The sequence below is a fragment of the Anomaloglossus baeobatrachus genome, chromosome 2 (assembly GCF_048569485.1).
Source record: "Anomaloglossus baeobatrachus isolate aAnoBae1 chromosome 2, aAnoBae1.hap1, whole genome shotgun sequence".
Classification (NCBI taxonomy): Eukaryota; Metazoa; Chordata; class Amphibia; order Anura; family Aromobatidae; genus Anomaloglossus; species Anomaloglossus baeobatrachus.
The window spans coordinates 319,456,888-319,482,633 of NC_134354.1; positions in this window are offsets into that span (position 1 = coordinate 319,456,888).

Consider the following 25,746-nt stretch of genomic DNA (forward strand, 5'->3'; position numbering starts at 1 on the left):
AAAGGTTAAGGAAAGCTCATCACGTTCCTAGAGATAAAAAGTAAGTAAGAAAGTAGAAGGAAAACACCATTCATAGAGAAGCAGTGACAGTCATGGAAGTAACTATACCTGGGAAAAGAGAAAATCTCAGTAGCATCGGTTGTGAGAGCAGTCTCCCTGTGAGTCCCTGTGGTGCACATGGTGGTAGGAGATCCGCCCTTATATACAAACTAGCTCAGCTGTGAGCAGAGATCCGTAACGTCGGGATTGGCCGTGGCGCGTGCTGCCCATGCGCGGAGAAGCCGAAAGGGCTAATCGGCGCATGCGCCTGCCGCGTTCACAGTCAGCCCATATGTGTGACCGGCAGCGTGTAAGTGTCGTTTGGGCGGGACATCCGGTCTGTGAGCCGCACCGTGGAACGCTCAATCACCCATGCGCAGAGGGGCCCACAAGGCCGATCGGCGAATGCGCAAGTGGCGATCATCCGAGTCATACAGGGAAAGGAGAAACGGGCCTGGCGCAAGCGCAGACCGGCCGTAGTCAAGGACCCGACCGCGCATGAGCGGGCTCACTTCTCCCCATGATCGTGAAGCCGATAAGACATTCCGTGTAATCAATACCGTGTCAGTGATGTGTGATCGTGCGAAAGTCACTGCGCCTGTAAGAAAGGGGATAAACAAATTAATAAGTGATAAGATGCTCAGAATCACATTAAAAATGAAAACGAGAGGTTTATAGGATAGAGGTAGATAAATGAAATGGATAAGATGGAAAAACGAAATATGAGTTGCAAAATAGAGTAAAAAAATAATAAATAATAAATAAAAAATTGAAAAAGATGGTAAAATGAGAAAGTATAAAGACCACAGATAAAGAAAAAATAGATAAATAAAATTAAAAAAAGTGAAGGAAAAAATCAAAAAATAAAAAGAATAAAAGATCAAAAAAATCAAAAATTATAATCAAAAAGTATATAATAAACATGAATATGAAATTCAAGATCAAAAAGTGAGAGATACATAAAAGGTAAGTAAAAGAGATAAAGAGACTTAAATAAGTAACATAAGTCATAATGTATGGACTGTAAAGAAAAATGTGTGAAATAAAGAAAGATATAAAAAGAAAAAAGCACAAAGTAGAAAAACATGGAATATCGCATAAAGGATAAATCTCATGAAAGAAGAGCTATTCACTCTAAACCAAGACCTCATATTCACGATTAAGACCCAATGGTTCTAATGTTTGTAAAGTATATATCCAAAAGGCCTCCCGTTCCTTCAGTTTCTGTATCCTGTTACCACCTCTCCTAGGTTGTGATATATGCTCGAGAACTTGGTATCTGAGTTGTGCTACCGTGTGTCCCATCTGGTGGAAATGCGCTGGGATGGGTAGGAGTGTCTGCTTACACCTGATGGTCGATTTGTGTTTACTTATTCGGTCTCGGATATGTTGGGTAGTCTCCCCAACATATCCGAGACCGCATGGACATTTAATTAAGTATACAACATATGATGAATCGCATGTAAAGAAGTTCTTAATGTGAAAGATCCTGCCCGTGCGGGGGTGGGTGAAGGTGTTCCCTTTGGTAATATTGGAGCATTGGATACAATGCAGACACGGGTAATTACCAGTACGGGTCCTCTGTAAGGTAGTTTGTCGTGCTGTTCTAATCTGTGATCCAATATCCACTCGTACCAATGTGTCTCTCAAATTCTTAGGGCGTTTATTACAAAAAAGGGGTTTATTTTGGAACTCAGGAATATTGGGATAGGCCCTTGCCAATAATGTCCAATGTTTAAGGATAGCACCCCTAATGTGTGCTTGAAAAGGGTGATACGTCGCAACAAAAGTCGCTCGTGGGCCTTGTACCAAATCCGTTCGTCTATACGAAGTCCCTGCAGCCGCAATCTGCTGTGGGTACCCTCTTGCCATGAATTTCTCACCCATCTCAGTGCGACGTCTCTCACGGACTTCAGGATCAGATACTATGCGATCAACCTGCATTCTTTGTGAACATGGCAGCGCCTTTTTAATATGGGCAGGATGTGCACTGGTATAATGTAGCAAACTATTCCTATCCGTGGGCTTAGTGTAAAGATCCGTAGAGATGACACCCGTGACAGATTTCAAAATGAGAACATCCAGAAAATTCATTTTATACTGGTCCGCGTTCAGGGTAAACTTTAGTTTTGGTAAACATTCATTAAGGTCAGAGTAGAATGTCTCTAACTGGGATCTGTCACCGTGCCATATCATGAATATGTCATCAATATATCTGCGCCATGTTACCACATGCGCAGAATACATTGGATGGGTATAGACAAAAGTCTCTTCAAAATGGGACATAAATATGTTAGCATACGGTGGTGCTACGTTTGACCCCATAGCGGTCCCCGTACCTGTACATAAAATTGATCCTGAAAAAGAAAGAAGTTATTATGTAGCACTATTGTCAGGAGATCTATTACAAACTTTTTCTGTTGAGGAGATATACTATCGTGTTGATCCAAAAAGGAAGTAACTGCCTCAATCCCCTGTTGATGGTTAATACTTGTGTAGAGACTACTAACATCAAGTGTTACCAAGATATCATCAGGAGAAATATTATTGGTGGTCCTGAGAAATTGCAGAAAGTCATTAGTATCCTTGATATATGAAGGGATGGAAGGTATCAAAGGGTTAAGAATTCTCTCAAGAGTAATAGCCAGAGGTGATAGCACTGACTCCGTAGAGGCCACGATAGGGCGTCCTGGAGGATGGTTAAGATTCTTATGAATTTTCGGTAACGTATAAAATACTGGAGTGATTGGAAAATCCTTTACAAGAAATTCAGACAATTTTTTATCAATGGTACCAAGTCCCACATGTTCATCAATAAGATGTCTAATGAGTTCCCTGATCTTACTCGTAGGATCTCGTGGAATTGGTCTGTATGTAGTATGATCTTCCAATTGACCCAATATTTCAGAGACATAATACTCCTTGTCCATCACAACAATCGCTCCGCCCTTATCTGCTGGTTTGATAATCAATTTCTGGTTACTCCTAAGACTATTTAAGGCGTGAGATTCCTCAGGTGTAAGATTATTACGGATGTGCAAATCGCCATTCTTAATATTACTAATGACCTTCCTTGTGTCCATCGTAACAAAACCAATAAAAGTCTCAACTGGATGATGTGTTTTAGGGGGCTGGAAAGTACTAGGAATCGTTAATTTAAGATCCTTGAGTCTAAAAGTACCTGGGATACTAGCAGGAGGGGTAGGCTCACTGGGATTTAATGTGTAAAAATGTGTCTTTAATCTCAGGGACCGGAAGAAACGTCTGAGTTCCTGATCTAGGGTGAACTCATTGAAAGCTGGGGTGGGGCAGAAGGAGAGACCCTTCTATAGTATGTTTGATTCTGTAGGTGACAAATGGTAGGACGAGATGTTGTACAATATGTTTGTCCTACCTGAGAACGAGTCGTCACCTTGTAAGGGGCCCCTTGATTTCCTTTTCCCCCTCCTCGTCTTTCTCTTTGAGGGCGACGAGGTCCTAAAAAAGAGGACGATGACCCACGAGGTTGACTGTGGTCGCTATCAGAGCTGTTAGTACCCGAGTATGGTCCATAATATGACTGTCTTCGGTCCTGAGAATCCTGGAAGCGCCATTTGTAGATACGATTTTTGGAGTAATCCTCCTGGTCCCGTATGAACTTAGATCTTTTACGATCCTGTAGTGTTTTCCTAAAGTCCATAATAGAATCCTGTGTGCGTGTCTTCAAATTATTCCATTCAGTAGACGGAAGAGTATTGCTCAGTTGGTCCTCAATACTACGGATCCTTTCATCCACATCTCGTAGTTCCTGTTGCAAAAAGTCAATAGTAAGGATAATAATATCCATGGAACACTTATTTAGTATTCCTTCAAATTTGTCACAGTAGGCAGCATTATCGGCAAATAACGTGGGACGAAGAGGCACCCGTAGGCCACGGGGTATTCTTTTAGTTTTATGATATTCTGCCAATGTCGTAGAATGTAATTCAAAAGCCGTTTGTTTACGGAGAATCTTCTCATACTCCCTGGTTTTAGTTTCTTCTGCCGGGATAGACAAAAAAGTATTGGGAGTGGTGACTTTAGCCAGTATGGTCGAAGTCTCCTCCTCGTTAAATGAAAGCGTAGAAAAAGACATCTTGTACGTAATCAGGATCAAAAATAGGAGCCCAGACTAAAAATGTCCAACTTCAAAATAATAAAGTCTGGCTCACTGCAGAATATCATAAAACTAAAAGAATACCCCGCGGCCTACGGGTGCCTCTTCGTCCCACGTTATTTGCCGATAATGCTGCCTACTGTGACAAATTTGAAGGAATACTAAATAAGTGTTCCATGGATATTATTATCCTTACTATTGACTTTTTGCAACAGGAACTACGAGATGTGGATGAAAGGATCCGTAGTATTGAGGACCAACTGAGCAATACTCTTCCGTCTACTGAATGGAATAATTTGAAGACACGCACACAGGATTCTATTACGGACTTTAGGAAAACACTACAGGATCGTAAAAGATCTAAGTTCATACGGGACCAGGAGGATTACTCCAAAAATCGTATCTACAAATGGCGCTTCCAGGATTCTCAGGACCGAAGACAGTCATATTATGGACCATACTCGGGTACTAACAGCTCTGATAGCGACCACAGTCAACCTCGTGGGTCATCGTCCTCTTTTTTAGGACCTCGTCGCCCTCAAAGAGAAAGACGAGGAGGGGGAAAAGGAAATCAAGGGGCCCCTTACAAGGTGACGACTCGTTCTCAGGTAGGACAAACATATTGTACAACATCTCGTCCTACCATTTGTCACCTACAGAATCAAACATACTACAGAAGGGTCTCTCCTTCTGCCCCACCCCAGCTTTCAATGAGTTCACCCTAGATCAGGAACTCAGACGTTTCTTCCGGTCCCTGAGATTAAAGACACATTTTTACACATTAAATCCCAGTGAGCCTACCCCTCCTGCTAGTATCCCAGGTACTTTTAGACTCAAGGATCTTAAATTAACGATTCCTAGTACTTTCCAGCCCCCTAAAACACATCATCCAGTTGAGACTTTTATTGGTTTTGTTACGATGGACACAAGGAAGGTCATTAGTAATATTAAGAATGGCGATTTGCACATCCGTAATAATCTTACACCTGAGGAATCTCACGCCTTAAATAGTCTTAGGAGTAACCAGAAATTGATTATCAAACCAGCAGATAAGGGCGGAGCGATTGTTGTGATGGACAAGGAGTATTATGTCTCTGAAATATTGGGTCAATTGGAAGATCATACTACATACAGACCAATTCCACGAGATCCTACGAGTAAGATCAGGGAACTCATTAGACATCTTATTGATGAACATGTGGGACTTGGTACCATTGATAAAAAATTGTCTGAATTTCTTGTAAAGGATTTTCCAATCACTCCAGTATTTTATACGTTACCGAAAATTCATAAGAATCTTAACCATCCTCCAGGACGCCCTATCGTGGCCTCTACGGAGTCAGTGCTATCACCTCTGGCTATTACTCTTGAGAGAATTCTTAACCCTTTGATACCTTCCATCCCTTCATATATCAAGGATACTAATGACTTTCTGCAATTTCTCAGGACCACCAATAATATTTCTCCTGATGATATCTTGGTAACACTTGAGGTTAGTAGTCTCTACACAAGTATTAACCATCAACAGGGGATTGAGGCAGTTACTTCCTTTTTGGATCAACACGATAGTATATCTCCTCAACAGAAAAAGTTTGTAATAGATCTCCTGACAATAGTGCTACATAATAACTTCTTTCTTTTTCAGGATCAATTTTATGTACAGGTACAGGGGACCGCTATGGGGTCAAACGTAGCACCACCGTATGCTAACATATTTATGTCCCATTTTGAAGAGACTTTTGTCTATACCCATCCAATGTATTCTGCGCATGTGGTAACATGGCGCAGATATATTGATGACATATTCATGATATGGCACGGTGACAGATCCCAGTTAGAGACATTCTACTCTGACCTTAATGAATGTTTACCAAAACTAAAGTTTACCCTGAACGCGGACCAGTATAAAATGAATTTTCTGGATGTTCTCATTTTGAAATCTGTCACGGGTGTCATCTCTACGGATCTTTACACTAAGCCCACGGATAGGAATAGTTTGCTACATTATACCAGTGCACATCCTGCCCATATTAAAAAGGCGCTGCCATGTTCACAAAGAGTGCGGGTTGATCGCATAGTATCTGATCCTGAAGTCCGTGAGAGACGTCGCACTGAGATGGGTGAGAAATTCATGGCAAGAGGGTACCCACAGCAGATTGCGGCTGCAGGGACTTCGTATAGACGAACGGATTTGGTACAAGGCCCACGAGCGACTTTTGTTGCGACGTATCACCCTTTTCAAGCACACATTAGGGGTGCTATCCTTAAACATTGGACATTATTGGCAAGGGCCTATCCCAATATTCCTGAGTTCCAAAATAAACCCCTTTTTTGTAATAAACGCCCTAAGAATTTGAGAGACACATTGGTACGAGCGGATATTGGATCACAGATTAGAACAGCACGACAAACTACCTTACAGACGACCCGTACTGGTAATTACCCGTGTCTGCATTGTATCCAATGCTCCAATATTACCAAAGGGAACACCTTCACCCACCCCCGCACGGGCAGGATCTTTCACATTAAGAACTTCTTTACATGCGATTCATCATATGTTGTATACTTAATTAAATGTCCATGCGGTCTCGGATATGTTGGGGAGACTACCCAACATATCCGAGACCGAATAAGTAAACACAAATCGACCATCAGGTGTAAGCAGACACTCCTACCCATCCCAGCGCATTTCCACCAGATGGGACACACGGTAGCACAACTCAGATACCAAGTTCTCGAGCATATATCACAACCTAGGAGAGGTGGTAACAGGATACAGAAACTGAAGGAACGGGAGGCCTTTTGGATATATACTTTACAAACATTAGAACCATTGGGTCTTAATCGTGAATATGAGGTCTTGGTTTAGAGTGAATAGCTCTTCTTTCATGAGATTTATCCTTTATGCGATATTCCATGTTTTTCTACTTTGTGCTTTTTTCTTTTTATATCTTTCTTTATTTCACACATTTTTCTTTACAGTCCATACATTATGACTTATGTTACTTATTTAAGTCTCTTTATCTCTTTTACTTACCTTTTATGTATCTCTCACTTTTTGATCTTGAATTTCATATTCATGTTTATTATATACTTTTTGATTATAATTTTTGATTTTTTTGATCTTTTATTCTTTTTATTTTTTGATTTTTTCCTTCACTTTTTTTAATTTTATTTATCTATTTTTTCTTTATCTGTGGTCTTTATACTTTCTCATTTTACCATCTTTTTCAATTTTTTATTTATTATTTATTATTTTTTTACTCTATTTTGCAACTCATATTTCGTTTTTCCATCTTATCCATTTCATTTATCTACCTCTATCCTATAAACCTCTCGTTTTCATTTTTAATGTGATTCTGAGCATCTTATCACTTATTAATTTGTTTATCCCCTTTCTTACAGGCGCAGTGACTTTCGCACGATCACACATCACTGACACGGTATTGATTACACGGAATGTCTTATCGGCTTCACGATCATGGGGAGAAGTGAGCCCGCTCATGCGCGGTCGGGTCCTTGACTACGGCCGGTCTGCGCTTGCGCCAGGCCCGTTTCTCCTTTCCCTGTATGACTCGGATGATCGCCACTTGCGCATGCGCCGATCGGCCTTGTGGGCCCCTCTGCGCATGGGTGATTGAGCATTCCACGGTGCGGCTCACAGACCGGATGTCCCGCCCAAACGATACTTACACGCTGCCAGTCACACATATGGGCTGACTGTGAACGCGGCAGGCGCATGCGCCGATTAGCCCTTTCGGCTTCTCCGCGCATGGGCAGCACGCGCCACGGCCAATCCCGACGTTACGGATCTCTGCTCACAGCTGAGCTAGTTTGTATATAAGGGCGGATCTCCTACCACCATGTGCACCACAGGGACTCACAGGGAGACTGCTCTCACAACCGATGCTACTGAGATTTTCTCTTTTCCCAGGTATAGTTACTTCCATGACTGTCACTGCTTCTCTATGAATGGTGTTTTCCTTCTACTTTCTTACTTACTTTTTATCTCTAGGAACGTGATGAGCTTTCCTTAACCTTTTCAACATAGATCTTTATCAACATATCAGGTGTGTTTAAATGCCTCTGTACTTTGCCTTCCCCTATGCTATTGTCTCTTGTTAGAGGTCTTGACATACACTTTTGCAGGCAGGTACATCGCTACACTGTAACCCTTAATGTGACTATTCTCTGTGGGGCCTAGGTGAAGTTGGCTCACCATTGGGCGGTATGTATTGTCATTTTTTAATTATGAATCTTCAGTAGAGATAATTGTGCGCACACAATGAAAGTTTCTTTGTCTATAGTCTATCCATAGGATATCATCAGTGATTACACGAAACCTTTTTTATCAGTTGTAAGGATTGCAGTACTACCAGCAGACCCACGTAGATCTGATCTGATTCACTTTTGAGCGGTTTGTAGACCTTTGCAATATCTCATGGCTGTCTTTTCAGTGGACATACACCTTGTATTGATACATATTTTACATGGATAGGTTTTAGTACGTGGCTATCAAGTTTCCTCTGCATTATAAGGATATTACCTACTTCTTGCTATAGGATACCCCGGCGGGTATGTAGATCCTTTTACATCATTACTCACGGTTGATGCAGCAGGATGTTATCATATAAATTACTATTTATATTTCTTATCACAGCACTATTTTAGTGGACACCGTAATTCTTATATACACCTTCGGAGTATTTGCCCCTATCCCCTCTTCTTGATACACCATTATTGATCAACAGCAAAGGTATTTCTATTCTTTTTCTTTTTTCAATGATGTACTTCTATTTCATCTCATCACTATCCTCTTTTGCCCTTTTTTTCTCTCTTATCCTTTTTCACGTCTTTTACTGTTCTCCCATTTTCTTTTTCTTTTGGTTCTTCTATGATCATCTAATTCTTGACCTTACCTCTGTAGCCCTGTTACCATTCCTCTGACTCTCCCCCGCCGCTCTCTATTACGGAGATATACTCTCTTTCTAAAAAAACTCTGTTTTGAAATACATGTCGGGTTCCATTTTTAATTCATGTCCATTTTTTAGGCAAATTAAATAAAGTTATATCTGGATCTCCTTCATGTGGGAATTATACGTATTTTTCTTCTCTGATCATATAGGTATGTTCTCATATAGTTTTCCACTATCTTGTTGTGGTCGACTTCCCCTATGTATATGAAATGTTCATTTTTCATGACTTTTCTATGTTTTTTATGGAATATGTAACTCTGTATTTCATGATTTGCTGAAATATTCATTTTATTTGTTTTGGTACATGTCTTGTACACTGATTATCACACGGTCATGTGACGCAGATGTGCGATATTATTATGATGTCTTTATGAACATATTTTTTTCTTTTCTGTATACTTGTATTGTAGATTTCTCTGACGAAGGCCTATAGACAGAGGCCGAAACGTTAGAAATGAGAAATGAATTTGATTGAAACATTTTTGACCTTTGCACCAAAATAAAAAACAAGCAGATTGATTCACCAGCATAAACCTGTCTCAGACTTTCATTTTTTGTGTGTGCCCGAACTACTCCCGACGGTGTCCGTTAAACGAGCAACCCCTGGGGCCACGGGCCAATCCTCAGGAGAAGAACCCCATGGCCCCCCAGACTGGCGGGACCGATACATCGGGGCCCGACCCGTCATCCCCGTGGCTGTGGACGGCATACCGGAGATGGCTCTCCTGGACACTGGATCACAGGTAACCACCATACCATACACATTGAATCAACGGTATTGGGGGACCGCCGAGCTGGCTCCCCCAGATGCTAGTATAACACTGATTGCTGCTGATGGACTCCCATTGACCCAAGTGGGATACAAACAAGTGGCCATGACTGTGGGGCGAGCTGAACTGCAACATCAGGGTATGATTGTGATAATGAATGAACCCAGTGATCATAACCCGAAGATAGTGCTAGGAACCAATGTGATGGAGCACTGTATGAGTGATGTGTTGACCCTACTGCAGCAGCTGGCCGCCACGGTGGCGGGGAGCCGACAGAGAGCTGTGCAGTGTGAGATCCGAGCCTTGATGTACCGCCAGCATGTGAACTCGACGGGAGGAGAGATTGGTGGGGTGAGAGTGATGGATGTTGCCCCGTTGATTGTGCCCCCTAGGAGTGAGATGATGATTTGGTGTAGGGCAGCAGTAGGGCCTCAGGGGCGTGACTACCCTGCCATGATAGAGCCCATGCCCTCCGAGCACTGGCCCACAGTAATGGCCGCCCGAGGGGTGGTAGATGTAAAGAAGGGGAGAGTGCCTGTGAGGGTGCTGAACTGTGGGGAAGAAGTCAGGCTTCCCCGGTATGCTACACTTGCTAAGTTGCTCACTCTGGATCCCCACACCATCCACGAGGCAGTCCCCCCAACCTCACCACCGACTGCCAGCACTCACCCGCCCCAAGGGGAGTTAGATGAGTGGCACCGACAGTTACATGTAGGCACTGACGATACTCCTACACATCACAAAGAAGGGGTATACCGGGTGGTACGGGAGTATGAGCAAGATTTTAGCAAACACCCCCTAGACTTTAAGCAGATTAAAGGGGTCCAACACCATATCCCCACCGGTGAACACCCCCCTATCAAAGAGAGGTACAGGCCTATTCCCCCTGCACACTACCAATGTGCCAAGGACATGTTGAGGAACATGAGGGAGGCAGGGGTTATCAGGGACAGCTGTAGTCCCTGGGCCGCCCCGTTGGTACTGGTTAAGAAGAAGGACGGCACCATGCGGATGTGTGTGGATTACCGGAAGATTAACCAGATAACGCATAAAGATGCTTACCCACTGCCCCGTATTGAAGAGTCCTTGGCCGCACTGAGAACCGCGAACTACTCTACCCTTGACCTCACCAGCGGGTACTGGCAAGTGGCCGTGGCACCCGAGGACCGGGAGAAAACTGCCTTCACCACCCCAATGGGGTTCTGTGAATTCAATAGTATGCCGTTCGGGCTGTGCAACGCCCCTGGAACCTTCCAACGGCTGATGGAATGCTGTCTGGGGCATCTAAATTTCGAGACCGTCCTGTTATACCTGGATGATGTGATTGTGTACTCCCAGACATATGAAGCCCACCTGGAGCATCTGGCCGAGGTATTCGCGTCCCTTGCCAAATACGGGATGAAGTTGAAGCCCTCCAAGTGTCATCTGCTCAAACCCAGAGTGCAGTACCTGGGGCATGTGGTGGGTGCAGAAGGTGTCGCCCCCGACCCCGAGAAGATCACTGCCATCCAAGACTGGCCGAGACCAACCACAGTGAGGGAAGTAAGGCAGTTTCTGGGTCTGGTGGGGTACTACCGTCGCTTCATCAAGGGATACACGAAGATGGCTGCCCCCATGCACGACCTCCTCGTGGGACAGACCAAAGGTGGTAGACCCCTCGGAGCCCCACTGGTGTGGGAAGAGAGGCATGAGGAATCCTTCCACCAGCTGAAAGCGGCCTTTACCGGAGAGGAGATCCTAGCGTATCCTGATTACAGCTACCCGTTCATCCTCTACACCGATGCCAGCAATGTGGGCTTGGGGGCAGTCTTGTCCCAGGTCCAAGATGGGAAGGAAAAAGTGATTGCTTATGCTAGATGAAAGCTCCGACCGACTAAAAGGAATCCTGAGAACTACAGCTCTTTCAAGCTTGAGCTCCTGGCGCTGGTGTGGGCTATCACCGAGCGGTTCCGCCATTACCTGGCTGCAGCAAAATTCACCGCTTTCATGGATAACAATCCGCTGACCCACCTGGACACGGCCAAGTTGGGCGCGTTAGAACAGCGGTGGGTGGCCAGGCTAGCCAACTACGATTTCACCATCAAATACAGGGCCGGTCGTGCCAACGTTAATGCTGATGCACTCTCTCGGATGCCCCACTTGTCGGAAGAAGGGTACGAGGATGACGACCTCGAAGAGATCGAGTTGCCTGCATTTCACCAGCCACCAACTGAGAAGGTACATATCCACCAACAACGGGTGAACCTGGACCCGCTGCCCAGTCAGGAGTGGCAGGAAGCTCAAAACCAGGCGCCGCTGTCCGCCTAGTCAAGATCCTGGTGGAGCAAGGCGCTGCTGGAATATACCCTGCCGCCTCAGCGGAAGCCAAACGCCTGTGGCGAGAACGGACCCGGCTGTATCTACATCAGGGGAAGTTGTACCATGAGCTAATTAACCCAAAGACTCATGAGACAATCCGCCAGTTGGTGATTCCCCAAGCTAATGTGCCCACCGTTCTACAGGCGTACCATGATGGTGCCGGACATTTCGGGTGGAAGAAGCTGGAAATGCTGTTGAGAGAGCGGTTCTATTGGAGCGGGATGCGGGAGTCTGTAGAGGCCTGGTGCCGAGAGTGCGGCCCTTGCACACTGAGAAGGAAGGACGAAGCCAGCCAGAAGGCGCCCCTACACCCGATTGTTACACATCAACCGCTGGAGCTGGTCGCCCTGGACCATGTAAAGCTCACCCCCAGCCGAAGTGGGTACACCTACGCTCTAACCATAGTAGACCACTACTCGAGGTTCATGGTGGTTGTCCCAGTTAAAGACCTAACTGGCCGTACCGCCGCTAGAGCGTTCCAGGCTTATTTCTGTCGACCACATGGATACCCTGAGAAGTTGCTTACAGACCAAGGCCCGGCCTTTGAAGCGGAGGTGTTCCATGAGTTTTGTCAGTTGTACGGCTGCAAGAAGATCCGGACCACGCCTTACCATGCCCAAACCAACGGCATGTGTGAGAAGATGAACCACTTGGTCCTAGGCCTCCTCAAGACATTGCCGCTAGAAGAGCGGAACCTATGGCCAGAGAAGCTACCTGACTTGGTCGATATGTACAACAATATCCCTTCCAGCTCAACGAAGTGCACCCCAGCATGCCTGATGAGGGCTCGCCCCGGCCGGCTACCGGTGGATCTGGACATGGGATTGGAAGCCCCAGAAGCACTCCCTTCGACAGCTGAATGGGAAACTCGGCAGAGGGTACAGTACTGACAGATTCAGGAATATGTTGAGAAGAACTTGAGTCGGAGTCGGGAACAACAGGAGCAGCGCTTCAACCAGAAGGCGTCTGCTGGCCCTTTCCAGCCTGGAGATGTGGTGCTGAAGTGAAAGAGGAGGACCCAGAAGCTGGATGATCAATGGGAGCAAACCCCATATGTCATACAGCCCACAGGATGGGAAGATGGGAAGGCCTACCAGATCAGTCGTGACCAAGGGGGCACCTTGGCCACGGTTTCCCGGGACCATCTAAAGAAGTGCCCACCAGCATTGAGAGCAGCGGCTGAAGTTCCGGTTCCTCCACCAGCGGAGAAGGCAAAAGAGGTAATCCACACAGTGATGGGTGACTTCCCAGCGGACTGGCCTACACAGAACAGCGCGGTGATTCTTCCAGTGATACTGTTCCCACAACCCGTGGATGAAGAAGTGATGGAGGTGGTCAACCGTGAGCCAGTGCCAGTGCCCAGGGGTGAAACTGTGCCCAACTCCCCTATGCCTCCGCCTGCCCCACACGATAGCAGGGAAGAGGAACTGATTGTTCCCTCTGCCCCACTGCCTGTCCCCACTGATACCGGACCTCGGAGGTCCACTCGGCCCAACCTACGTAGACCCCCACTTAGGTACAGGGAAACTGTTTTTTAAATGGGAAAAATTGTGTGTGTGTTGAAAGTACCGTTTAAAAGAATGATAAGTAAATGATTAAACCGAAGATTCACCTGATTGTCAACGTGATTTGAACTGGTCGTAGCCGGCAACTGGTCCCCATTGGGACCCCCTTCATCTTGCATAGGAACTTCTATGAACAGGCCCAAGAACTTGCAGGGCAACCACAAACTTAGTGGCTTGTAAATAAAAATGTTGTTGCAGCTTCCACCGTTACCGCCTCCGGAGAGGCAGATTTGAGGGAGGGCCCGCAGTGGAGCAGGCTGGGGTCCAGCCACCACCGGAACATGTGGCTACCCTCTGGGGGTTCCAGGGGCTCCCCATGGACGTGGGTCCCCTGGAAAGGACAGAACCCCCTCGGGCAATTTGTGCAGGACTGGGGTCAAGGGGTGCTGCCTATTTGCTTAGGTGCAGCATCAGGGCCAGGTTGCTTGGGTGGGTGAGAGCGGAAGCCGTAACCGTTTACCGTAACGTTTAAGTAAGAGTACCTCCCGATGTGGGAAGATGTTATTATACTTGTATGTCTGTTACCGTTTACTTTTTTATATTTTCCAGTTGGTGAAAATAAAACCGGTAATGGACGGGCAGCCCGAGGATGGTCTGCATTTTGCTAAGGGGGAATGTGTCGCCCTGGACAAGCCAGGGGCCACAGAGCACAACACCTACACACCCCACACTCCCTGCAGGCACATCAAGGTCAGACACAAAACCCTTGTTGCCTTCCTCCAGGGGCTGATGTCCACACCAGGGGGTGGAGCCAGGCGGATGGTCTCCACCCACCAAGGAGTTCACAGTCCTGGAGGAGGGAAAAGGAGCAGTTCAGTTTTGACAGTGAAAGTGGAAGGAGGAAAAGTGAGGAGTAGTGAAGTGGCAAGAGAGCAGACTGAAGTGAGTCCGGGTGTGTGTCCCGGACGGTGCAGCAAGGTTGGCAGACGGTGGTGACCATCTGCAGGAGTGGCCTATCGGAGTTTGCCGTAAGGACCGTGGATGGGCGGTGGCCCGGCGGTACCAGACCGGTACACAAAGAGAAGCCAGCACCAGTGGCAGTGGCCTTTCGGCAAGGCTAGGAGTCGCCGTGAAGTTGCCGAATCCGTTAGTGAAGGGGACCTCCGGGTTTCCAAACAGTCAAGTCCCGACAGAAGGCAACCGTCCAACCGTGAAGGGGAGACACCGCCACCGCCAAGGGCAACCGTTTCCCAGGGCCAGCGCCTGCGGGCAAAAGGGGCTCCTCCGGCCTACATCCAAGTCGGGGAGCGGGTTACCGGTGGGAACCCATCGGAATCAACATAGAACATAGGTGCAGGGAGAGACAGTCACCGCTAACCTGCAGGGAACAACAACACCGCAGCTGTCCGAGGGACCCGTCCATCCAGCCGCTTGTTTTACCGTGAACTGTGTCATCATCATTGGGCTGAGTGAGTACCTCCGTGCCGTGCGGCACAGCACTGCCCCTGCGACCCTGCACCTCATCAGGCCCCGCAACCCGCCTGTCATCCAGCTCTACCCCATCAACGGGCCCCGGGACAACCAACCCCCTACCCACGGAGGGGAGACATAACAACAAAGCTGCTCCCAGTCACCGCTCCCGGGATCCCCGTCTAGAGCAGCGGTGGTGTCACCAAAATCACCACAACCGTGGGTGGCGTCACGGACAAAATCCCCAAAACCCAAACCACCCCTTTTCACTCACGGGCGAGGAGCGCCGCTCGAGTCCCCGGGATCCGGCCCATTGCTCGAGCCACCACCGAGCAGCAGCAGCAGCCGCAGCAGCGGCAGCCGGACCCGAGCAGTGGGAGAGCGCAGCGTCCCCTCCTCCGCCCGCGACATTACATATTATAGTTTGATGGACAACTGGGCCACTGGACTATGTGTGGCCAGGACTTTAATATGTAAATAGTTGCACCAGTTGTTCACCCTACCAGAATTATGGTGGGAAAGTACTCCACAGAATTTGTGCATTTGGACAGTAAAATGCACCAAAGACTCAAAAGTTGTTTAAAATATTTTGCAATGTTCAAGAAAAAGTGCCTCCCATAAAGGGATGAAAAGTTTATTGTTATTTTAGCATACAAAAATTTTGCAGTTAACACCACTGTATTTTGGTTTCAGCCCGCGGACGTGCTGGAATTTGTTGTGGAGGAGTGTGCCGCCCCTGAAGCTTCCATCGCCACAGTAGATATTGCACCTCAGCCAGAGGTGTGGTATCCCATCCCGGGTAGGAATAGGGTCAACTGCCGGTGTACAGACAAAACTTACACACACCAATTGGTAGGCATACACCGGGTCAGGGATAGTGGCAGCAACCCCCATAGATTTAGTCATGAGGCCGTGTGGGTGGGGCCTAGCCAGAGGGTGTGTGGGAGGAGTCAGAAAGAGTGAGTAGAAAAGGGAACTAGGAAGTTCAAGTTTGGGCAGTCGGTCAGAAGGAGTAGAGGAATGAGGAGGTGGGCTGTCAGGAGAGGACAGCAGACAGAAAGGACAAAGACAGAAGGAGGTTCCTGGTGGAGATCCTGGGGTCTTGTTAGGCCCAGGTGACACCAATACAAAGGAAGAAGGGCTTCCAGGGCCACGGAAGGGCAATTGTCCCGTGACCTGTTCCACTGACAACTTCGGGTGGAGGGATCTGGCTGCATTCAGGGACGGTCCCTAGACAAAGGGAAGAAAGACAATTCCTCAAAAGTAAAACCGAAGGCCTGGGAGATTGACACACGCGCCCAGGGCCACTTCCCGCCACAGATCCCCGATGAAGAGGGCAAGAGACGACTGTGGTCAGCCCCCTTTGTACAGGCCCTGTGGTGGAGGCCCGAGACCAACTAAGCCAGTCAAAGGCTAGGAAGCCAGTCAGAAAAGGACACACATAAAAGGGGTACACCGGGACTGACCCTTGACCTATCCGGGATCGGCGGCGGCCCCTGACAGCGGATCCTGGCATTCTGTGGGTAACCGGTCAACTGCAGTACTGAGACTGAACAGTGAGTAAAACATCTTAACTGCAAGCCCTGTGTCGTCTGGTTTATCCTGCACCTCGTCCACAAACACCATAGACTTTACCAAGCACCCAAAGGTTTCCCCGGGGCATCCGCTCTACTTGAGGAGAGTAAGAAACACCTCAGCTGCCATAACACCAGCCCCGGAGGTCCCTCCCAGCAGCCGCGGCACCATAGCCGCAAATTACCACAGGTGGCGTCATGAATATTCATATAAACTTTATCATCACCTCCCAATATCGCCACATCATTTATTAACTGACTCCACCAGGATCACGGAGTCAGGCCCCGCCTCCACTGACTACCCCGGACTTGTCCGGCCCGACACTGAGTCACCTAAGGCCCTGGGGTGGGCGAGTCAAGTGGTTCTGACATGTATCAGGTATATGTGTGCTTTAAAGGGAACCAAACATCAGGATTTTGGGGTATTATAAGGTAAAGCCAGTGAAGTACTGGCACTATCAGGACCAGGCTGTACATACCATTAGTGGGCAGCTCGGATATTTAGACTGGGAAATCCAAGTTTATAAAGTTTGAAAATTCTTCCACTTTTTGATTGACGTGCGCACCTCTCCAGATAATATCCGGGCGGGTTATGCACATGATTTCTGCCCCCCCCCCCTCGCCGCCTGGTTCTCCCTCTTTCTGGCTGTATGTAAACTCCTCTATTCAGCCTGTGCCTGATAGTGCCAGTACTGCACTGGCTTTACCTTATATAACAAAATCCTGATGTTTGGTTCCCTTTAATATGGTTCTGCTTTCAATTTAATTAGTTAGCCGTATGGCACATTGAAAATATAAATATAGAGTAGGACCCCCTATAGAGATTTGCCTTGACGTTGGCAGGGGCGGCTCAAATTATAGATCAATCATTTGCTAAAAATCTCAATTTGCATTATAGTACAGTTAAAATAATTGTGAATTTACACTAAAAAATTTTTTTTGTATGCCATTCTCAGGCAGTGCTGGCTCCCCCCTCACTAGAGGCTGCAGGACAGTATAAGAGACTATGCTCCAAGACTTCAAGCAGCACTGCGGACCTTGAAACATGTAGACCCTTTCAGTGCCTGGGAAGAGAATAAGATGCTCATTGAACAGTTCCTGAATGGGTTGCAATAAGACCATAAATAGCTGCGCCTGTGGGCTCTGGAACACCCTGAGGTGGACTTTCTTGTCTTAAAAGACCGGGCAATAAAAGCGCTGCAACCCCCTGCAACCACAGACCCTGCCCCTCAATCATGGCAAGTCAGTACCTCACCTTTGAGAGTGGAGCCCTCTTCCTTAACCATTGTGGAGACTAGTGGACAGGCTGCGACAACTGGTGCTTCTGATGACTTACGTTGCCAGGTGCAACAGATAAAAAAGGATGTGGCCATCATCTTAAAGGTCATAACAGAGAAAAAGGAGCCAGCACGATCTGAAATTGGCATGCATCATATAAAAAGTGAACATTCACAGATTTATTCCAACTGTACTATAAAAATGAGATTTTTAGCAAATAATTGATCAATTCTTTGAGCCACCCCTGCCAACGTCACGGCAAATCTCAATAGGTTACAGGTATGTGTGCTCCATTATGGTTCTGCTTTTAACTTTATCTAGGAGGCCGCATGGCACATGAAATACAGAATATAGAGTAGGACCCCCCTATTGAGATTTGCCGTGACGTTGGCAGGGGTGGCTCAAAGAATTGATCAATTATTTGCTAAAAATCTCATTTACATTACAGTACAGTTGGAATAAATCTGTGAATTTGCACTTTTTATATGATGCATGCCATTTTCAGATCGTGCTGGCTCCCCTCTCTCTCTGTTTGGTTGTAGTTATGCTACAAATGTCTGGTGGCTGGTCACCAACATGCTATGCACACCTGATCTTGGTTTGCAATATATTCCTCCTGTTGGTAGCTGTACACATTCAGATGGGCAGTGAGCCCCATAGGGGTGAACAGGCCCATGACGATCGGGAGGGTTAGGGTAGGAAAGAGTTAATTGCTAAGGTTGGAGGTACATAGAAGCTGCCTGATTGGTGGGAGAGTCGGAAAAAGGGATTAGGTGAGGGACAAGATATGGGAGGGTTGGTGTGGTGGGTATAAAGGGGGCTGTGCAGAGGTCACTGCCCCTTTTGACCTACAGACAGCGTGTCCCCCCCTGCGCTGCTGCATCCCTGACTGCAGAATGGCGGACTTAGCAGCGCTGCTGGAGCTGGTGCGGGGGGCATCTGAGGCCATCGCCGTGGACGTGCTGCGGGAGCAGCTGAAGGCGGTCTGCGGGGCTGGAGCGGCTATCTCTGCTCCTGCGCCCGGACCTGCGCTGCGCGCTCGGCGGGCGCGACCGCCGGAGCGCTACTCCCCCGGCGGGGGGGGAGTAAACAGATTTAGGAGCCCCTTCGGGGACCCTCCGGGGCAGCGGAGCCCACCTCACCTGTCAGATGTGTCTCCGGCCGCCGGGAGGAATCCTCGCCGGAGATCCCGCGGGCCGGGGGTGGGCGGAGCTTCTGTGAGGCCTACTTCCGGTCCGCGGCCTGCATGGCCACGGACCAGAGCAGCGGCAGCCCCCAGTGAGGTGCGGGCTGGGGGTGGCGCCCGACACCACGGAGCGGACGGGGAGACTCCCTGCAGGGGAGAGAGCATGGCTGGAGGGGCGGCGCGGATCGGAGCGGTAGTCGGAGGGGGCTGGTGGAAGGGTCCTGCAGTCTGCAGGGCCCTTGCTGCAGTCCGTTGTCACGGTACCTCCCAGCAGGGATCAGGCTGGGGGGTGTTCCCGGCATCCGGACGGAGAGGCACGGCCTTCCTGCAGTCGGCAGGGAGGGGGACCACCGGGAGCTACGGAGCTTACAGCGGTGCAGCAGGAGGGGGCACCAAAGAAGGACGGAGGCAGGACGCCGCGTCGCGGCAAGAGAAAGAGGACAAGCAGGAGGCGCACGGAGGAGCAGGGTGCGGTGACCGTGGGGGTTGACGGCCGCCAGGTGCGGGCTGTTCCCTCGCTGGTCCCCCCAGCGGACTCCAGCAGCTCTTCTTATTCGGGCGAGGAAGAAGGACCGGAGGAGGCGGCAGGATGGATGGAACGGCAGCAGGATGTTCGCGGTACGGCTGCTCCGGATTCGGTTCAGAGGCAGCCCGGTGAGAGGACAACCAATATGTTTAATGTAGTGGGTAGTGTTAGCGGGGGCCGGGGTTCCACCGCGGGGAGTGGTTTGCCGGGGGTTAGTTCGGTCGGTCAGTTGGGGTTACCTGGGGCGGAGTTTTGGGGGCAGCGGCTAGGGGTGTTGCAGGGGTTGTCGGCTGAGCGGTCAGGTCGAAGCGGGCCTGGGTCCCTGGCGGGGGCGTGGGTGGGTCCCACGGTCGGGGTGCTGCCGGTGGTACCGGTGCGTGAGGTAGAGGCTTAGGAGGTTGTGCCGGCGGTCGTTGCGGGTCAGGCGGACGGCGCGGCGGCCGTGGCGTTGGTTAGCAAGGACGTGGAAAAGGAAAAGGATGATGAGGTTGTTTTGGATGATAGGGCACGGAGCGAAGTTACGGGTGCTTTGAGAGTCCGTTAGGGGTGCATTTGAAAAAGGAGGTGAGGGAGAAGATAAGGAAAGGGGGAGTATGTGGAAATTTTTCCCTGCTTCCCTTGGAAAAGTTTAGCTTGGATAAAGTGAAGCCAAGTGACTCTAAAAGAAGAAAAGGAGAATGAGGAAAAAAGGAGGTGTAGGTTGATCCCGAGGACGTGTGCTAACTGGCTGCAGGCCTTTGCGATATTAGCCAGCGTGGTTGGGGAAAAGGAGCCGGAGCATTGTTCCGTCTTTCGGTCATATGGACTTGATCGGCGAGGCATACAGAGTGGACGGTGGTTTAGGCTGGCTGCGATATGACGAGCAGTTCCGGCAACGGAAGGCTATGCGGCCTGGCATCCGGTGGGACCACAAAGATATTTCTCTGTGGATGCGTTTGATGACGGCTCCGGCGCAGCCCTTTCGAGGGGGTGCCAGGGGCCCGGGTGCGAGTGGCGGGTCTTCGGCTGGACAAAAGAAAGGGGCGTGTTGGCAATTTAATGAGGGGCAATGTAAGTTTGGGGCAACGTGTCAGTTCAAACACGAGTGTTCCGGTTGTGGAGGTTCCCACTCTTTGGCCAGGTGTTTCAAAAGGGGAAAGAAAAGTCGGGGGAAGGTTTTGGAAACAGGGAGGACGCCAGTGAGGGTCGAGGCGCTGCTTCCCTATTTAAATAGATATCCGGATGATCGGGCGGCAGAGCTGTTTGCGACGGGTTTTACGGAAGGTTTCCGGATTCCGTTTGAATTTGGGGCGCCGGTGTTTCGCCCGGGTTATTCGAGGTCCGCGACAGAACATCCGGAGGTGGTGACGGAAAAGCTGCAGAAGGAGGTGGAGTGGGGAGGATGGCGGGTCCGGTTAAGGACCCGCCACTCCCCAACTTGAGGTTTTCGCCGCTGGGAGTGGTACCCCAGAAGGAGCCGAACAAGTTTCGGCTCATTCATCATCTCTCTTACCCGGCTGGGTTGTTGGTGAACGGCGGGATTTCACCCGAGTTGCCGGCGGTCTGTTAGGTATCGTTTGACAAGGCGTTGGAGTTAGTGCGGGTAGCCGGGCAAGGAGTCCTGATGACCAAGGCGGACGTGGAAGCAGCTTTACGGTTACTTCCGGTGCACCCGGAGAGTTTTCACCTTTTGGGGTGCATGTGGATGGGGAATACTATGTGGATCGGTGCCTGCCCATGGGTTGTTCTATTTTGTGCGCTTATTTTGAAGCATTTGGTTCGTTTGTGGAATGGGTAGTCAGGGATGTGGAGGGTGTCCACTCAGTAATACACTATTTGGATGAGTTCTTTTGCGTGGGCCCAGCGGGCTCCTCGGTTTATTCCTTGCTGTTATTTACATTAGAACGCATTGCAGGAAGCCTGGGCATTCCGTTGGCACAGGAGAAAACAGAAGGGCCAGTGACGTCCCTGTGTTTCCTGGGCATTGAAATTAACACGGTGGCTATAGAATGCCGATTGCCGGAGGACGAGCTGCGTGATTTGATGGCGTCGGTGCAGTTGTTGCACCGGGCTAAGAAGGTGCGGTTACGGGATTTCAGTCGGTCCTTGGGAAGTTGAATTTTGCCTGTCGCATTAGGCCGATGGGGCGAATATTTAACAGGCGTCTGGCGAGCGCGACGGCAGGGGTGATTGCTACAAATCATTTTGTCAGAGTGACAATGACGATGAAAAGAGATTTGCTGGTGTGGGGCTGCATTCCTTGAACGATACAGCGGACGGACGTTATGGATGAGCAAGGCAGTAGCAAATAGCCAGCTGGGACTGTTTATTGATGCGGCGGGGGCATCAGGTTTTGGGGCAATTTTTCGGACGCAATGGTGTGTTGGCAAATGGCCACAGCTTTGGGTGGAAAAGGGGTTGGTGACGAATTTGGCGCTGCTGGAACTGTTCCCCATCATAGTGGCGGTGGAGTTGTGGGGCCCAGAATTGGCGGGCAAGAAGCTTTGCGTGCATTGTGATGACATGGCAGTGGTGCATTCGATCAATTCATTGTCGGCAAAATCGCCCCCGGTAGTGTGGTACTTGAGACATCTGGTGTTGCGTTGCTTAGATCTCAACATGTGCGTGGTGGTGCAGCATGTGCCCGGAGTGCAAAATGAAGTGGCTGATGCGCTCTCTCGGTTTCAGTTCCACAGGTTCAGGCGACTGGTGCCAGGAGTGGACAAGGATGGAGAACTATGCCCGGCATGGCTGTGGGACCTGGCGTCGGTGTAGCATTTGAGGGACTCAGGAGACCGGTGGCTGAGGCTACTTGGTGCCGATACCAGGCTGTGTGGCAGGAATGGGAGGAATTGGAGAAGGCGGATTTTATGGAGCTTGGTTAGACAGGCCGAGTGCTGGGGGTTTTGTCATTGGTTAGCTGGGATTTTTCAGCAGGCCGGTCTGTTTCGGTGATGATTACAAGTTGGTGGTGTTGGCCTTCTTGTTTAAAATGCAAGGGGTTCGGGATGTGACAAAGGTTTTTTCTGGTGCGGCAGGTGATGAAGGGTTTTCGAAAGGGCGCGCGGTCGCGAGACAGGAGACGGCCAATATTGTTTCCGTTGTTGGTTCGTTTGGTGAGGTGTTTGGGGAATATATGCTCGTCCGATTATGAACGAGCCTTGTTTACGGTTGCCTTCGTATTGGCATTTTTTGGGGCTTTCCGCATCGGAGAATTGGTTAGCCCTGCCAGGCATGCAGTAGGCGGGCTGTTATTGGAGGATGTTACGCTTGGAAGGGATAGTGTTACGGTTGCTGCGAGCACTGGAGACTATGTCCAGATTTCTTGCTACTGCACATGTGCGAGCGCTGGAGACTAAGTCCAGATTTCTTGCTACTGCACATGTGCGAGCGCTGGAGACTAAGTCCAGATTTCTTGCTACTGCACATGTGCGAGCGCTGGAGACTAAGTCCAGATTTCTTGCTACTGCACATGTGCGAGCGCTGGAGACTAAGTCCAGATTTCTTGCTACTGCACATGTGCGAGCGCCGGAGACTAAGTCCAATCTTGGAGCCATTGCACATGTGCGGGTGACATCATCGCTGACACGAGGTCACATGTCTCTGACACCTTCTATGCCGATTGGTCGCTGGTCATGTGCTTGTGACGTCTTGCTCGGTGATAGGCCAGCATGACGTCACTCCTGTCGTTCTGGCAGCGGATTGGCTCTGGTGTCCTCCATCTTGGATGAGGCACAGAGTCTATATAAGACCCTGACACACGCCGCATGGTGCTCAGTCCTCTTGGTTCATGCATATGAGTAGACGCTCTGTGCGCGTTCCTCTAGGCATTCCTCTGTCTATGCTAGGTGAGCGCTACCGGCAGGGTAGCGTTCTTATACCTTACAGCTTCGGCTGCTGTCCGTATCCTTACCTCTTAGGGGAGCGGACATAGGCAGGTGCCTGAGGCACATGGTCTGGCTGGGCCTTGTGATTCTACTCGTAGGTGGACGTTGCCGCTAGGGTAACGTTCCTTATACTGCGTCTGGCAGTTGTTCGTATCCTCGCACACTAGGGGAGCGAACAGAGGTAGGAGCTTTGTGCGGCTTACGCTGCTGTTCGTCTCTTTTGCACCACTAGAAGAGCGGACCTAGGCAGGTGCCATATCTAGTGGTTCGTGTCCTCGCACACTAGTGGAGCGAACGCAGGTAGGAGCTTTGTGCGGCTTACGCTGCTGTTCGTCTCTTTTGCACCACTAGAAGAGCGGACCTAGGTAGGTGCCATTTCGCACACATTGCCTTTGTCTCTGTGATTATTAACAGAGATCATTCCACACACCCTCCAAGTAAGGGAGGAATTGCTTTACTTACTTATTATATTCTTCTGTGAGTTAACAGAGGTATTGCACTCTGCCATAGTCTGCAGCAAAGTCTTTGCACGGTGGACCCTGACTGTCTGATACTCCTTTCAGTTATTATCAGACAGCCCCCCGTAACATTAGGACTGAGCCAAGGGTCTGGCAGTTATGGCAGAATATCAGCAGTTACACCGTTACATACAAGTACTTGAGTCACGGCTCAAGAGTATAGAGGATAAACCTCAGACCATGGTGACATCTGCACATGATCCTCGACTTGCTCTGCCAAACAGATATTCTGGCGATGCCAGATCATGTCGTGGTTTCATTAGTCAGTGTCAGATACACCTAGAGGTCAACTCTTCTCGCTTCTCTACGGAGAGGTCCAGAGTAGGCTTTATCATCTCCTTACTTCAGGACAAAGCCTTAGAATGGGCGACTCCCCTATGGGAGCGCTCTGATGTGGTTACTCTGAGACATCAAGACTTTCTTGATGCTCTTAAGGCGGTATTCATGGGTCCGCAGGTTACCCATGATGCGGCCCTGAGACTGTTAGATCTATCTCAGGGTTCGTTATCCACTAGTTCTTATGCCATTGCTTTTAGAACTCTGGTGGCAGAACTAGATTGGCCAGAGAAGGTGTTGATTCCTATCTTCTGGAGAGGGTTGGCAGGCTATGTCAAGGATGCTCTTGCTACTCGTGAGGTCCCTGCTTCTCTGGAGGACTTGATCACAGTAACAACGAGGATCGATGTACGCCATAAGGAACGTAGACTCGAGGTCTCTTCCTCACGCCCTAAGCATCGGGCTATTCCAGTTGTTGAGGGTCCACTACCATCTTCCTCAGCATCTGAAACATCTCCCACTCCTATGGAGTTAGGTCATACGTCTTCCAGACTACGCAAGTCTGGTCCTCCTATATGTTACGTATGTCGTCAGGCTGGGCACTATGCCAACAAGTGTCCTAGTCGTCAGGGAAACTCCCTGGCCTAGTAACCATTAGAGGGGGGTTACTAGAGACGTCTTCTGCACCCTCTAAGTGTTGTATCCCAGGTCAGCTCTCGTTATCTGAGAATACATGGCCTATTATGGCTTTTGTGGATTCCGGAGCTGACGGGACTTTTGTGTCCTCAGGATTTGTAAAGGGACACAATATTCCCTCTATCATGTTAGAGGCGCCTATTCCTGTCCGTGTTGTTAATGGAACTATGTTGTCTGACTCCATTACATTGAGGACAGTTCCCTTGCGCCTTTCCCTGTCTCAGGGTCACATAGAGGAGATTTCTTTTCTTGTTTTGCCTGAGGGTATAGACGACGTCCTTCTGGGTCTTCCATGGCTTCGGACTCATGCTCCTCACATTGACTGGGAGTCTGACAGCATTATTAGTTGGGGTTCGAAATGTCAGTCCCGATGTCTTCCCTTACCACCTAAGGTCGTTGCGGTTGCATCAACTGACCTCTCTCCCATACCTACACCCTATTTGGATTTCGCTGACGTGTTCTCCAAACAGGGTGCTGAGGTTCTTCCACCCCATAGGCCGTATGACTGTGCCATAGACCTTATCCCAGGTTCGGTTCCACCTAAAGGCAGGGTTTACCCCCTGTCGATACCTG